At 41.3% G+C, this 14,238-nt stretch overlaps 1 protein-coding gene across 5 annotated transcripts in view; it reads left to right on the forward strand.

Annotated features, from left to right (window-relative positions):
* The window catches only part of RNF41 (ring finger protein 41), a 28,437-nt gene that overhangs the window by 5,032 nt on the left and 9,167 nt on the right, over positions 1 to 14,238 (forward strand). The window lies entirely within an intron of this gene.

Genomic DNA, 14,238 nt, shown 5'->3' on the forward strand with positions numbered 1-14,238 from the left:
CAACTCCCCAACTTACGTGAAACCTTCCAAGGCCTTTTCCTGTTCTACAGCTCAACGAGGAGATCTAGGAAACTGTGCTTCCAGTGGCTGTGGTCACTGGCTGTGATTCTTGTGGTCTCTGTGGTTTCAGTTTTATTAAGGCTTCTGTCACTAGGGCAGTAAGCAATTGAGTTCTTGTGAGGCACCCCCCATGAAATGAGAACCTACCCCTGTGATAGTCCCACAGTAATACTGAGAGTCCTAGAGAGAGAAGGACTAGTCACAGAGTCTAGCCTATCAGCTTGACTGTCTACCCAGGGGCCAGGCGAGACAGGGCAAGGAGCTGGCTTCCAAGGCTGTGTATAACCACTTCCTTCAGCATGTTTCCCATAGACGACACATCGGAAATACCCTAGTCAGAACGAAATCTAAATTTCCCCTTAATTCTTAAGGTCACACTTCTGAAAGAATAGAGTTAGAGGAAGGTGGATAAAACAGGAGCATCTCCAAGCAGATAAAGTGGAGGTTTTGATTCAGAAAGAACAAGGCCCAGCATCTTTGCAGAGTTCTGTAAACCTTGACTTTATGGTGGGAACCTTGTAACTCCTAAGCCTGGCTGGTGGCTTCTTACACCCTCTGACCATCCCTGTACCAACTGAGGCAAGTTCTCTGCTGTTTCTTTTGGGGATGTGGGATCCCATGAGACCCCACTAAGATCAGTTTTCAGAATTTGTAGTCTTCCTTAAGATAGCATTTTATTTTAAATATTTATTTGGCTGTACCAGGTCTCAGTTGTGGCATCCATAATCTTCTAGTTGATCTTTAGTTGTGGCCTGTGAGATCTAGTTCCCCGACCAGGAATCGAACACAGGTCCCCTGCATTGGGAGCATGAAGTCTTAGCCACTGGACCACCAGGGAAGTCCCAGGACTGTTTTGAAATTAAAACACAAGTGAAGCATACTACAGACTCTCATCCTGCTTTGAACATTTCGCCATAGCAACAAGAGAGAGAAGGGTATTGTTTTCATTTTTGCCCCTTGCTCTAAGGTAACTGATTTTTTTAAAATTAAGTCGCAGAAATACATTCTGTAGATCAAAATTATAATCTCAGTAGATTTTTAAAATGTGTACACAATATATTACACTTAAAAAAAGAAGTTTTTATATAAATGGGACCACCACTATATGTACTGTTTTTGCAGCTTGCATTTTTCAGTTTGAGAGGCAGTTTAACATAGCAGTTAAAGGCTTGAGCCCTGGGGCCAGTCTGCCTGGTTTGGGATCTGGCTCCACCACCTGTTAGCTGTGCGATTTGGGGAAAGCTTTTTTTTTTTTTTTTTAATGTTTATGTATTTATTTGGCTGTGCTGTGTCGTAGTTGTGGCACACAGGATCTTTTATTAATAGTTGCGGCATGCAAACTCTTAGTTTTACCATGGTGATCTAGTTTTCTGACCAGGGATCGAACCCCAGCCCACTGCATTGGGAGCAGGAGGTCTTAGCCACTGGACCACCAGAGAGGTCCCTAGAGAAGCTTTTTAACCTTTGTGCATCTCTTTCCCATCTGTAAAAGGTCATGCTGACCTCACAGAGTAACTCATAGTTATTGTAAAAATCAGTTGAGTTAATATGCCAGAAATGCTTAGAATTGTGCCTACGACGTAGAAATACTTAATAAATAATGATTTAATTATTATTTGGTTGTGTAAGTAAAACATCATTGTAAAAAAAGAGGAGGAAAAAACTAATAAAGCAAAACTCTGAGTGAAATTAAAAGTACTAATAACATGCAGAATATAGTCAATATCTTATAACTCTAAATGGAGTAGAACCTTCAGAAATTGTGAATCACTGTATTGTACACGTGTCACTTATACTGAACACCAACTATACTTCAATTTAAAAAGTATGGAGGGAAAAAAGTAAAAGTACTAAATGTCTGTACTTAGGGGCAGCTTCTCATGTGCTTTTAGATGCTCTCCAGCATAAGTGTGGACACACATAAAATTTTTTAATGAAAATGGCACTGTAGAATATATGCTATGAATAAATGTTATTTTACTTATATAAATAATGAATAAATTTGAATAACCTAAATAAACAAATATTAATAAAAATATCTAAGTCATATTAATGCTACATTGTATCCCATTTTAAGGATGTAAGGAATTCTACTGGATGTTTGTGTCACTTCTGATTTTTTTGTACTATTATAAACAATACTTAGATAAACAACCTGGTATATTGTTTTGCTCACTTGTGTAATTATTTCCTTAGGCTAAGTTATTGAAATTAGGATTGCTAGACGAAAAGTATATATTATTTTAGGATATTGACTGACTCTTTTGTTATGATTCACCTTGATTAACTTTTTCTTGCAAGAGAACATTTTTTCCAGACCTTGCTGTAGTATACAGCATGTTATATATGTGTGTTGTATATGTTACATGATATAAATGACACATATAGTATATGTGACATTGAGTGTTTTGGACATGTTTTTTCATTTAACCTTAATACTTTCACAGTTTAGGATAACTAATAAAAGTATTTCTTTATGTGACTATTGAGTACACACACACAGAAAATCTTTTTCAAAGATTCAAAGGGATAACTGAGGAAATTAAAAATTTCCCCCATTCCTGTTCCTTAATGACCCTTCTTCAGCAGCAGCCACTATTGGCCATTTCTGGAGAGTTTTGTGTATATGAAAGCATATTCATATGCATTCATAATACATATGCACACATATGTATTATATTTTGCCCTTATTTTGGCACATTTCCATATACTATTATATACCTTAGTTTTTTTGTCTTAGCAGTATATCTTGGAAGACTTCATACCTGATACATTTTAAGGCAGTAATAATTTTTTTTCCTCTGATTAATATAGTAGCTATTATAGAGAAACCAGATTACGCTTTGTTTATTTAATTGAGGTAGATATTGTTAGAAGCTTCTCTGGTGGCTCAGATGGTGAAGAATCCGCCTGCAATGCAGGAGATCTGGGTTCGACCTCTGGGTCAGGAAGATAGATCCCCTGGAGAAAGAAATGGCTATCCACTCTAGTATTCTTACCTAGAGAATTCCCTGGACAGAGGAGCTTGGTGGGCCATAGTCCATGGGGTTGCAAAGAGTTGGACACGACTGAGCAACTAACACTTTCACTTCATTTTCAAATATTGTAAAGTCAGGGGTTCAACAGCTGAATTATGGGTGTTGGGTGATATTTCTGCTATCATGTAGAGGCTGTCTCAGGTAGCACCTAGCCATTATTCAGAATAGCACAAACCAGTGTCAGGTTGTATTAACTGAAGTGGAGAGGAAATGCGATAATAGTTCCATTGTGTCCTTAGAGGTCGTCCGCAGGTAAAGCTCCCAATACCTGTTTTAGAAGGACATAGGTACTCTAGATGCTGTGGGAGAGTTGAGTCTAGGCGAGATACTCCTTTTCTGTGCTCCTGCTGCTCTCTATCTTGACCTTTCCCAGGACTGTCTAAGCTCAGAGTGACTGACTCTTGGATACCATGGAGAGGATTCCAGCCCTGGTGTGTTAAACCAGATGGTCTCTTACGGTCCATTCCAACTCTAAAGGCAAAAATAAGACTGTCTTAACCAGGTCAATGGGGAAAACTGTGTTTCAACAGATCTATATTCAAGTTTGTGTCCTACTTTTTAAATCTATTATTGGGTTGGCCAGAAGTTTGAGTTTTTCCATAAGATATTACAAAAAAACCTGAACAAACTTTTTGGCCAACCCAATATATTATGTTATTGTATATTCCTCATAAGCATCATTTAAAATACATATCCTCAGGCTTCCCTGGTGGTCCAGTGGTTAAGAATCTGCCTGCCAGTGTAGGGGACATGTGTTTGATCTGCTGAAGCTGAAGCTCTGATACTTTGGCCACCTTATGCAAAGAGCTGACTCATTGGAAAAGACCCTGATGCTGGAGCTGACTCTTTGGAAAAGACCCTGATGCTGGAGCTGATTCATTAGAAAAGAGCCTGATGCTGGGAAGATTGAAGGCAGAAGATTGAGGAGAAGGGGACGACAGAGGATGTGATGGCTGAATGGCATCACCAATTCAACGGACATGAGTGTGAGCAAGCTCTGGGAGATGGTGAGGGGCAGGGAAGCCTGGTGTGGGTCACAGAATCAGACACGACTGAGTGACTGAACAATAGCAGCTGGGAAGATCCCGAAGACCCTGAGGCTACTCCTGAGCCAGGGCTCCAGAGCCCACAAGGTGCAACCACGGAAGCCCTCGTGCCTAGAGACTGCTCTGCAACAAGAGAAGCCACCACAGTGAGAAGCCTGTGCTCTGAAACCAAGAGTAGCCCACGCCCAGTGCAGCTAGAGAAAGCCTGTGCACAGCAGCAAAGACCCAGCACAGCCAACAATAAACAAATAGATGTTTAAAAAAAAAAATAGATGTGCTAGATATGCTCTTCCATCAGGTTGGCTTATATTACCATAAGTAAGTGTAGCTATACTTTACTGTTCACTTAAATGAATGTGATTATCTGATTTTTAAAAGTTCATTAGTGTGATTTTTGAAAACCTGTCTGGACCTCTTTCAGTACCATTCTTCTTTCCTGCTTTTTTTTAAAGCCTTAATTAAAAAAAAAAATTTATTTATTTGGCTGCACTTGGTCTTCATTGCTGCACTCAGGCTTTCTCTGATTGCAGTGAGTGAAGACAAGTGTTCATTGCATTGCACAGACCTCTCATTGCAATGGCTTGTCTCAGAACACGGGCTCTAGGGCATTTGGGCTTTAGTAGTTACGGGGCACTGGCTTAGTTGCCTCACGGCATGTGGGAGCTTCTCACGGGAATCAAACCTGTGTCCCCTGCATTGTCAGGCGATTCCTAACCACTGGACCACCAGGGAAGTCTGTCTGCTTTCCTGCTTTAAAGGTGTCCCTCTTCCTATTTAACATATTTCCTGGTTTCCATCCTACCTTTCCCTCAGTGACCAGATTCTCATCTTTACTTTTCCTTCTTCACTAGAGCTTTCCTTTTGGTAAATACACATCCTCAAACCTTCCTTAGCATAAGGAAAAAGCACCCCTACCCAACCCCCTTCCTCAGCCTCCTGTGCTCCTCTCTCCTTTCTTCCTTGGGAATCAGGCTTTTGACAATTTTCTTCAGTCCCCATCTCTCTGTCTCACCTGCTCACTGTGAGCCACTGCAGTCTGGCTCCCACTCTCAATGCTGCGTTGGCCACAGTGCCACCCAGCGCCATGCAGCCCCCCTCTGCTGTGGGCGTCCACAGTCCCATGTCTTGGCAGTTTCTACTTTTTTTAGTCCAACTTGTGTTTGCAGTTTTTGACACTTCTTTTTCCTCTAAACATTCCACTTCCTTAATTTGTGTGTGTGTGGTAAAAACACGTAACACAAAATTTCCATCTTCACTATTTTTGAGCATACAATATAGTTCAATAATGTAAGCATATTCACATTGTTGTGAAACAGACCTCTGGAACATTCTCATCTTGCAAAACGGAAACTCTACTCATGAAACAAGAATTCCTCTTTCCTTCCTCCTCACCACACCCCCAACTCCCTTAACTTCTGTGACTCTCTTCTCTCCAGGATTTTCTTTTATCTGGGGCCAATCTTTCTCAATCTCTCTCTTTTTTTTTTCTTTTTTTTTTCTCTCCTTCCCTGCCCCCCTTTTAAATGTCATTATTAAAGTATTTTCACACACTGTTGGTGGTGGTGTAAATTGAAAGGGCCTTTCCAGAGTATGGTATGGAAGTGTCTAGAAAACAAATAGCAAGCCCACCATTCAGCCCAGCAATTCCAGCTCTCGGTATCTGTCCTAGGAGAGAGATTTGTTCTCGTGCTCCAAAAAAATCATGTTACAGGGGTATTAATTGCAACATGATTTGTTTCAGGGGAAAAATTGGCAATCAGGCAAACCTCAGTCTGAAGGGAATGACAAAACACATTGTAATCAAGGCTTAGACTGGTGGCTTGAAAATTCTCAACCACTAGAATATAAACTGCCTGGGAGCAAGGCTTCCTTCAAACATGATTCTATGGGACTTCTCTGGTCCAGTGGTTCAGACTCTGAGCTTCCACTGCAGGAGGCATGGGTTGATCCCTGGTTGGGGAAATTAAGATTCTGCATGCTGTACAGTGTGGGCAAAAAAAAAAAAAAATATATATATATATATATATATATCTATATCTATCTATGTATAGCAAAGGAGGGCAGGGCAGTTGAAAGAAGGAGTGTTCACCAAGCAATGGATGGCGAGAGGAAGGTGGGAAGAGTGGCTTTACTCTTTTAAAATGAACATAAAGTCATATATACTACTTGTGAAAAAAGGAAAACTGAAAAATAAAGCAAAAAATCAGTGCTCCCTAGTGTTCCATAGACTTCAGAACCATCCTCATTGTCTGGTTTCATTCTGTGTACTTTCCCTTGTGGCCTTTCAAAACCCATCAGCTATTACCTTCAGGATTTCTGCTTGGAATCTGAAACTCTACACGTCCAAGACTAGGATCATTATTACTTTTTACCCCATCCTGATCTTTTTCAAAGTTTCTTATTTTGGTAAATAAGAATTCACCACTAATTATCCAAGGCAGAAACAAAAGAGTAATCTTTTTATTACTTCCTGAACTAATATAAATTCCCTTTTTTAAAATTTTTGTTTATTCATTTTATTATTGTTATTTTTGGCTACACCATGCAGCTTGCAGGATCCTAGTTCTCCGAAGTGGAAGCGTGGGAAAGTCCCAACAACCACTGGCCTGCTTGATTCCTGATTCCTTCTCTTAAATGCCTTGGTTTGAACCTTTATACTTTTTTTAATCTTAATTTTTACAGTAAACTCCTACAAAGATCTTACTGTCTCTAATATTCCCTATCCCCTATATTTTTTGCATGGCTGCCAGAATCTGCCAGTCTAAAATAGAAAGCTGATCATGTCAATTTCTTAAAGTTCCTTCAGGTGTACACACACTTAAGAATCTCCCTCACAACATTCTTACTTACATAGGAAAAAGTAATAACTCTTAGAGTAGAAAAACCTGACAGATAGCACTTAACCAAAGGGTCAAAGCTGGTACCACCAGGAACAGTACAGATCAACATTATGTGCTCCTGATATGATGCATTGAGAACACAGTGCTAGTTTGTGGTATTTTTGCCTAAAATGAAACCTGAATTTACTTACTTATTTTTAATATTTATCTATTTATTTGGCTGTGCCAGGTCTTAGTTGCAGTATGCAGAATCTTCAGTTGTGGCATTCAGAGTCTTAGTTGCTGCATCTGGGATCTAGTTCCCTGATCATGGATAGAACCTGGGCCCCCTGAATCAGGAGCTTGGAATCTTAGCCATTGGACTGCCAAAGAAGTCCCAAAACCTGAATTTAATCATGAGGAAACATCAGACAAATAAGAGACATTCTCATATAACTGGTGTGTCTTCTTATTTAGTCATTGGCTGTGCTGGGCTTTCTCTGGTTGCAGTGGTTGGGGGCTGCTTTCCAATTGCGGTGCGTGGGCTTTGTCACTGTGGTGGCTTCTCTTGTCGTGGAGCACAGGCTCTTGGCATGTGGGCTCCAGTAGTTGCAGCACGCAGGCTCAGTAGTTGTGGCACACGGGCCTAGTTGCTCTGTGGCATGTGGGGTCTTTCTGACCAGGGGATTGGACCCGTGTCCCCTGCATTGGCAGATGGGTTCTTACGCACTGTACCACCAGGGAGGTCCAGTGCGTATTCTTAAAAAAATGTCAAATTTATAAAAAACGAAAAGGATTTAGTAACTTTTTCAGTCATAGGATTAAAGAAGTTTGACAACTCAGTGCATAATATAATTCAACATAATCTTGAATGTTCTTTTGCTCAAGTAGATTATTGGGACAACTGGCAAAACTGGAAAAATGGTTTGTAAATATAATATTACATCCATGTTAATTTCCTGATTTTTATAATTTTACTATCAATATAAAAAATGTTCTTTTTAGGAAATACAGTACACAGTATTTATTTAGGGTTAAAAGCATCAAGTCTACAGTTTACTTTTAAAAGTTCAAAAAATTTTGATATATATATATAAATGTGGTTAAAAATATGCAGTTATAAATGTGGTTAAATGTAAACATTTAAGGAGTCTGGATATATGGGATCTTTGGAAGTCTGAAATTGTCAAAGTAAAAAAAACCTGTAAATTTATGCCAACAAAAATCCTTCAGGCACTCCCATAACTTTCAGGTTTATTCTAACCCTACTATAGTATCCTAGGGTCTTCATTACTCTTAATTTAAACCATCCCTCTTTAAGCTTCTAATGCTATATGCTGTCTCTTTGCTGTTGTTTGAACCAGGATTCTTTTGGTTGGAAGATACAGAAGCCCAACTCAAAGTAGCTTAAATAAAAAGAGGATACACAGGGTGTCTCACAGAAACCAAAGTTAGGAAGACAGCTGGATCTTGGGAACACACCTGCACTCTGATCTCAGGACTTGCTGCTCTCTTCCAGGCCTTTCTCACTGTGTTCATCTCAGTCTTTTCTTTCCCTCTGTAGATTTGTCTTCTTCAGTGAACATGGCACACAGAGAAAGAGCAACTCATCTTGCTTGATGTCAAATTCAAATTCTCAGAGATACGATATGTTGGCCCTGATTGGGTTGCATGCTCACCCTTGGCCCAGTCAGGTGCAGCCTAGGGTAAGGTCTCTGTACTAGTGGGGCAGCTTCTCTGGGAGCCATGTGGATGAGAGAGAGGGAGTAGAATTCCTGGAGCCAACAATGCCATGGTGTGCACTACAGCTGTCAGTAATGAAGGGCCACAGAACAGGGACCCTGCACTGCTCTCTCTCGGCTCTCTCACCACCATCCTCATTGTTCAGTGAGTCACAATAAGGAGAATCACAAAGGGCCTTTGTTCTGGGTTTTACATTTCACTTTATGATGTCTTTAATATCACCTTTCATGTACTCACTCTGATCCATTACTGTTGATAGATTATTCAAAAGAATGTTGACATAGGAACAGAAGGTCAGAGGTCTGAGGAGAGACAAATATATGGCTATCCCCACTTTTTTTTTAAACTTTTTATTTATATTTAGAGTACTCTTGAGAGTCCCTTGGACTGCAAGGAGATCCAACCAGTCCATTCTGAAGGAGATCAGCCCTGGGATTTCTTTGGAAGGAATGATGCTAAAGCTGAAACTCCAGTACTTTGGCCACCTCATGTGAAGAGTTGACTCATTGGAAAAGACTCTGAGGCTGGGAGGGGTTGGGGGCAGGAGGAGAAGGGGACGACAGAGGATGGGATGGCTGGATGGCATCACCGACTCGATGGACATGAGTTTGGGTGAACTCCGGGAGTTGGTGATGGACAGGGAGGCCTGGCGTGCTGCGATTCATGGGGTCGCAAAGATTCGGACACGACTGAGCGACTGATCTGAACTGAACTGGTAGTTGATTAATGATGTTGTGATAGTTTCAGGTGCACAGCAAAGGTACTCAGTCACATGTATACATGTATCCAGTCTCCCGCAAAACTCCCCTCCCATCCAGCCTGCCATATAACATTGAGCAGTGTTTCCTGTGCTATACAGGTCCTTATTGGTTATCCTTCTTAAATATAGCAGTATGTACATGTTGATTCCAAACTCCCTAGCTTTCCCTTCCTTCCATTGTTTCCCCTGACAACCGTAAGTTCGTTCTTTAAGTCTGTGAGTCTATTTCTGTTTTGTAAATAAGTTCATTTGTATCATTTCTTTTTAGATTCCACATATAAGGAATAGTCACGTGGTATTTCTTCCTCTCTGACTTCACTCAGTATGACAGTCTCTAGTTCACCCATGTTGCTGCAAATGGCATTGTTTCCCTTTTTATGGCTGAGTAATATTCCATTGAATACATGTATCACATCTTCTTTACCTATTCCTCTGTCAGTGGGTATTTAGGTTGCTTCCATGGGTCGGCTATTGTAAACAGTGCTGCAGTGAACATTGAGGTGCATGTATCCTTTCGGACCATGTTTTTCTCTGGGTATATGCCCAGGAGTGGGACTGCAGGGTCATATAGTAGCTCTGTTTTTAGTGGAATTTTTTTAATACTCTTCTTTAAAAACTTTTATTTATTTACTTACTTTTGGCTGTGCTAGGTCTTTGTTGCTGTGAGAGCTTTTCTCTAGTTGCATCGAGCAGGGGCTACTGTCCAGTTGAGGTGCCAGGCTTCTCCTTGCAGTGGTTTCTCTCGTTGCAAAACATGGGCTCCAGGGGCACAAGCTTCAGTAGTTTTGGCGCGTGGGCTCAGTGGTTGCAGCTCACAGGCTTTAGAGCGCAGGCTCAGTAGTTGTGGCACATGGGCTTATTTGCTCTAGGGCATGTGGGATCTTCCTGGATCAGGGATCAAACCCGTGTCTCCTGCATAGGCAAGGCAGGTGTATTCTTTACCACTGAGCCACTGTGGAAGCCCTATTTTTAGTTTTTAAGGAGCCTTTATATACTGTTCTCCACAGTGGCTGTACCAATTTACCTTCCCACCAACAGTGTGGGAGGGTTCCCTTCTCTCCATGGATATCCCCGTCTTAGAGGAAGATAGCCAGACCAAGGTAGTTTAGAGTGACAATTTCAGAGGCATTGTTAGTATATAGATCCTAGAAGTGGAGGAACAGGAATGCAGAGAAATGGTGGTGATAGAGGTCAGTGTAATTGTACCAATGTCATGGGGTATCATTGTTCCTATATAAAATGGGTAAAGGAAGCTGAGTGGTTCCAAAGTGAGCCTTGTGATTTATCTCCATTAGCCTACTATATTAGTTAGGATCTTGTCTGATTAAAGAGACAAAAACCCAGCTCAAACCAGCCTACACATAATAGGGAATTTACTGGCTCATGTAACTTATGTTCAGAAAGTGACTGTGGCTTCAAACATGGCTGAATCTAGGCCCTCAAATGATTTCATTTAATTTTATTTCTCAGCTCTGCTTTCTTTATTGTGGTATCATTTTTGTTTTTTTGGCTGAGCTCTGTAGCATGTGGGATTTTAGTTTCACAACCAGGGATTGAACCTGTGCCCCCTGCAGTGGAAGTGCAGAGCCCTAACCACTGGACCACCAGGAAATTCCCAATTATGGTGTCATTCTATAAGTAGGCTCTCCTCATTAATGGCAGGGCTGGTCACTGACCACTCTGAGTTGTACATCCTACCAGCTATACAAACTCCTTGAGAGTCCCAGGCATTTCTCTTATTGTCCTGGGTTGGGTCACATGTCCATTAGGAACCAGGATATGATTCCTAAAGGAAACCTGTGATGCTGTTTACAGAAAATGGGATGGTAGGTAGGCAGAAATACATGTCCACTATACTCTGTTTGCTGGGAAGCTCCTAGTTAAAGCAACATTAAGTCACACCAATATTTTATGTTTTGTTAAGAACTGTAGCTTGGTATTAAATTGGATGTAACTTACGAGTTCCTACTCTCAAGGAATTTTTAATCAAGTAGTAGAAATTAAATGTGTACGTAAATAGGGAATTAAACTACCACACAGTTGCACTCATCTCACACGCTAGCAAAGTAATGCTCAAAATTCTCCAAGCCAGGTGTCAACAGTATGTGAACCGTGAACTTCCAGATGTTCAAGCTGGATTTAGAAAAGGCAGAGGAACCAGAGATCAAATTGCCAACATCCGTTGGATCATCGAAAAAGCAAGAGAGTTCCAGAAAAACATCTACTTCTGCTTTCTTGACTATGCCAAAGCCTTTGACTGTGTGGATCACATCACAACAAACTGGAAAATTCTTAAAGAGATGGGAATACCAGACCGCTTGACCTGCCTCCTGAGAAATCTGTATGCAGGTCAAGAAGCAACAGTTAGGACTGGACACGGAACAAAATACTGGTTCCAAATCGGGAAAGGAGTATGTCAAGGCTGTTATATTGTCACCCTGCTTATTTAGATTATATGCAGAGTACATCATGAGAAATGCTGGACTGGATGAAGCACAAGCTGGAATCAAGATTGCCAGGAGAAGTATCAATAACCTCAGATATGCAGATGACACCACCCTTATGGCAGAAAGTGAAGAAAAACTAAAAAGCCTCCTGATGAAAGTGAAAGAGGAGAGTGAAGAAGTTGGCTTAAAGCTCAACATTCAGAAAACTAAGATCATGGCATCTGGTCCCATCACTTCATGGCAAATAGATGGGGAAACAGTGGAAACAGTGACAGACTTTATCTTTGGGGGCTCCAAAATCACTGCAGATGGTGACTGCAGCCATGAAACTAAAAGATGCTTGCTCCTTGGAAGAAAAATTATGACCAACCTAGACAGCATAAGACACAATGGAGTATTACTCAGCCATTAAAAAGAATACATTTGAATCAGTTCTAATGAGGTGGATGAAACTGGAGCCTATTGTACAGAGTGAAGTAAGCCAGAAGGAAAAACATAAATACAGTATACTAACGCATATATATGGAATTTAGAAAGATGGTAACAATAACCTGGTGTACGAGACAGCTAAAGAGACACTGATGTATAGAACAGTCTTATGGACTCTGTGGGAGAGGGAGAGGGTGGGAAGATTTGGGAGAATGGCAATGAAACATATAAAATATCATGTAGGAAACGAGTTGCCAGTCCAGGTTCGATGCATGATGCTGGATGCTTGGGGCTGGTGCACTGGGACGGCCCAGAGGGATGGTATGGGGAGGGAGGAGGGAGGAGGGTTCGGGATGGGGAGCACATGTATACCTGTGGCGGATTCATTTTGATATTTGGCAAAACTAATACAATTATGTAAATTTTAAAAATAAAATAAAATTGGAAGACAAAAGCAAAAAAAAAATAAAATAAAAAAAAAATAAAAAGCAGAGACATTACTTTGCCAGTCAAAGCTATGGTTTTTCCAGTAGTCACGTATGGATGTGAGAGTTGGACTGTGAAGAAAGCTGAGTGCCGAAGAATTGAAGCTTTTGAGCTATGGTGTTGGAGAAGACGCTTGAGAGTCCCTTGGACTGCAAGGAGATCTAACCAGTCCATCCTAAAGGAAATCAGTCCTGAATATTCATTGGACGGACTGATGTTAAAGCTGAAACTCCAATACTTTGGCCACCTGATGTGAAGAACTGACTCATTTGAAAAGACCCTAATGCTGGGAAAGATTGAAGGTGGGAGGAGAAGGGGATGACAGGATGAGATGGTTGAATGGCATCACCGACTCAATGGACATGAGTTTGAGTAAACTCTGGGAGTTGGTGATGGACAGGAAGGCCTGGCGTGCTGCAGTCCATGGGGTTGCAAAGAGTCAGACATGATTGAGTGACTGAACTGTACTGAACTCCCTGGCCGTCCAGTGGTTAGGGCCCCTGGTGAGGAACTAAGATGCCGCATGGCACAGTCAAAAAGAAAAAAAAGATGTGTATATAAATAATGGTTACTCTTGTGTATTGAGTGCCTAGTATGTGCCAGCAAACACCATGCTAAATGTTTTTCATGCATTGTTTCTTACTTATACCCATTTCATCTATTTAAAAAGCAATTTAGGCTTAGGAAGTGTACATGGCCTGCCCAAGGTCACCCAGCTAATGAGTAGTAGAACTAGGGATATAAATCCAGTCAGTCTTAACTCAATCCAGTGCTGTACTTTAGCTTGTACTTGACCTAGCAAGGCCTCTCTGTGTCCATTTCATTCCCCATCCTTTTAATTTCAATTTTTATTTGTTTATCTTTGAGCCACACAGCTTCAGGGATCTTGGTTCCCCCACCTGGGATCAAACCTGGGCCACCACAGTGAAAATGCCAAGTCCTACCACTGGATGCCAGGGAAATCCCCCATTCCACACTCTTGTAAATTGAACAGCATAATTCTAAATTTCTGAGAACTTCATGATTGACGTAGCTCATCTTTTTCAGGACATCACAGTTTGATGGGGTCTGTAGATTATCTACCCTTATATCAGGTGCCCATCCTTGCTCCAAGTAGCCCACTGGTTGGATGTCCACAGGGGAGTTTCAGTTACTGTTCAGTGACGTCTTATTTGGGGCTTCCCCAGTGGCTCAGTGGTAAAGAATCTGCCTGCAATGCAGGAGACACAGTTTTGATCCCTGGGTCAGGAAGATCCCCTAGGAGAAGGAAATGGCAACCCACTCCAGTATTCTTGCCTGGGAAAAAAAATCCCATGAACTGAGGAGCCTCGTGGGCTACAGTCCATGACCTAGCAACTAAGCATGCACACACAGTCTTATTTAGGTTGGATCTTTAGGAGCCCAAGGAAG

The sequence above is a fragment of the Bos indicus genome, chromosome 5 (assembly GCF_029378745.1).
Source record: "Bos indicus isolate NIAB-ARS_2022 breed Sahiwal x Tharparkar chromosome 5, NIAB-ARS_B.indTharparkar_mat_pri_1.0, whole genome shotgun sequence".
NCBI lineage: Eukaryota > Metazoa > Chordata > Mammalia > Artiodactyla > Bovidae > Bos > Bos indicus.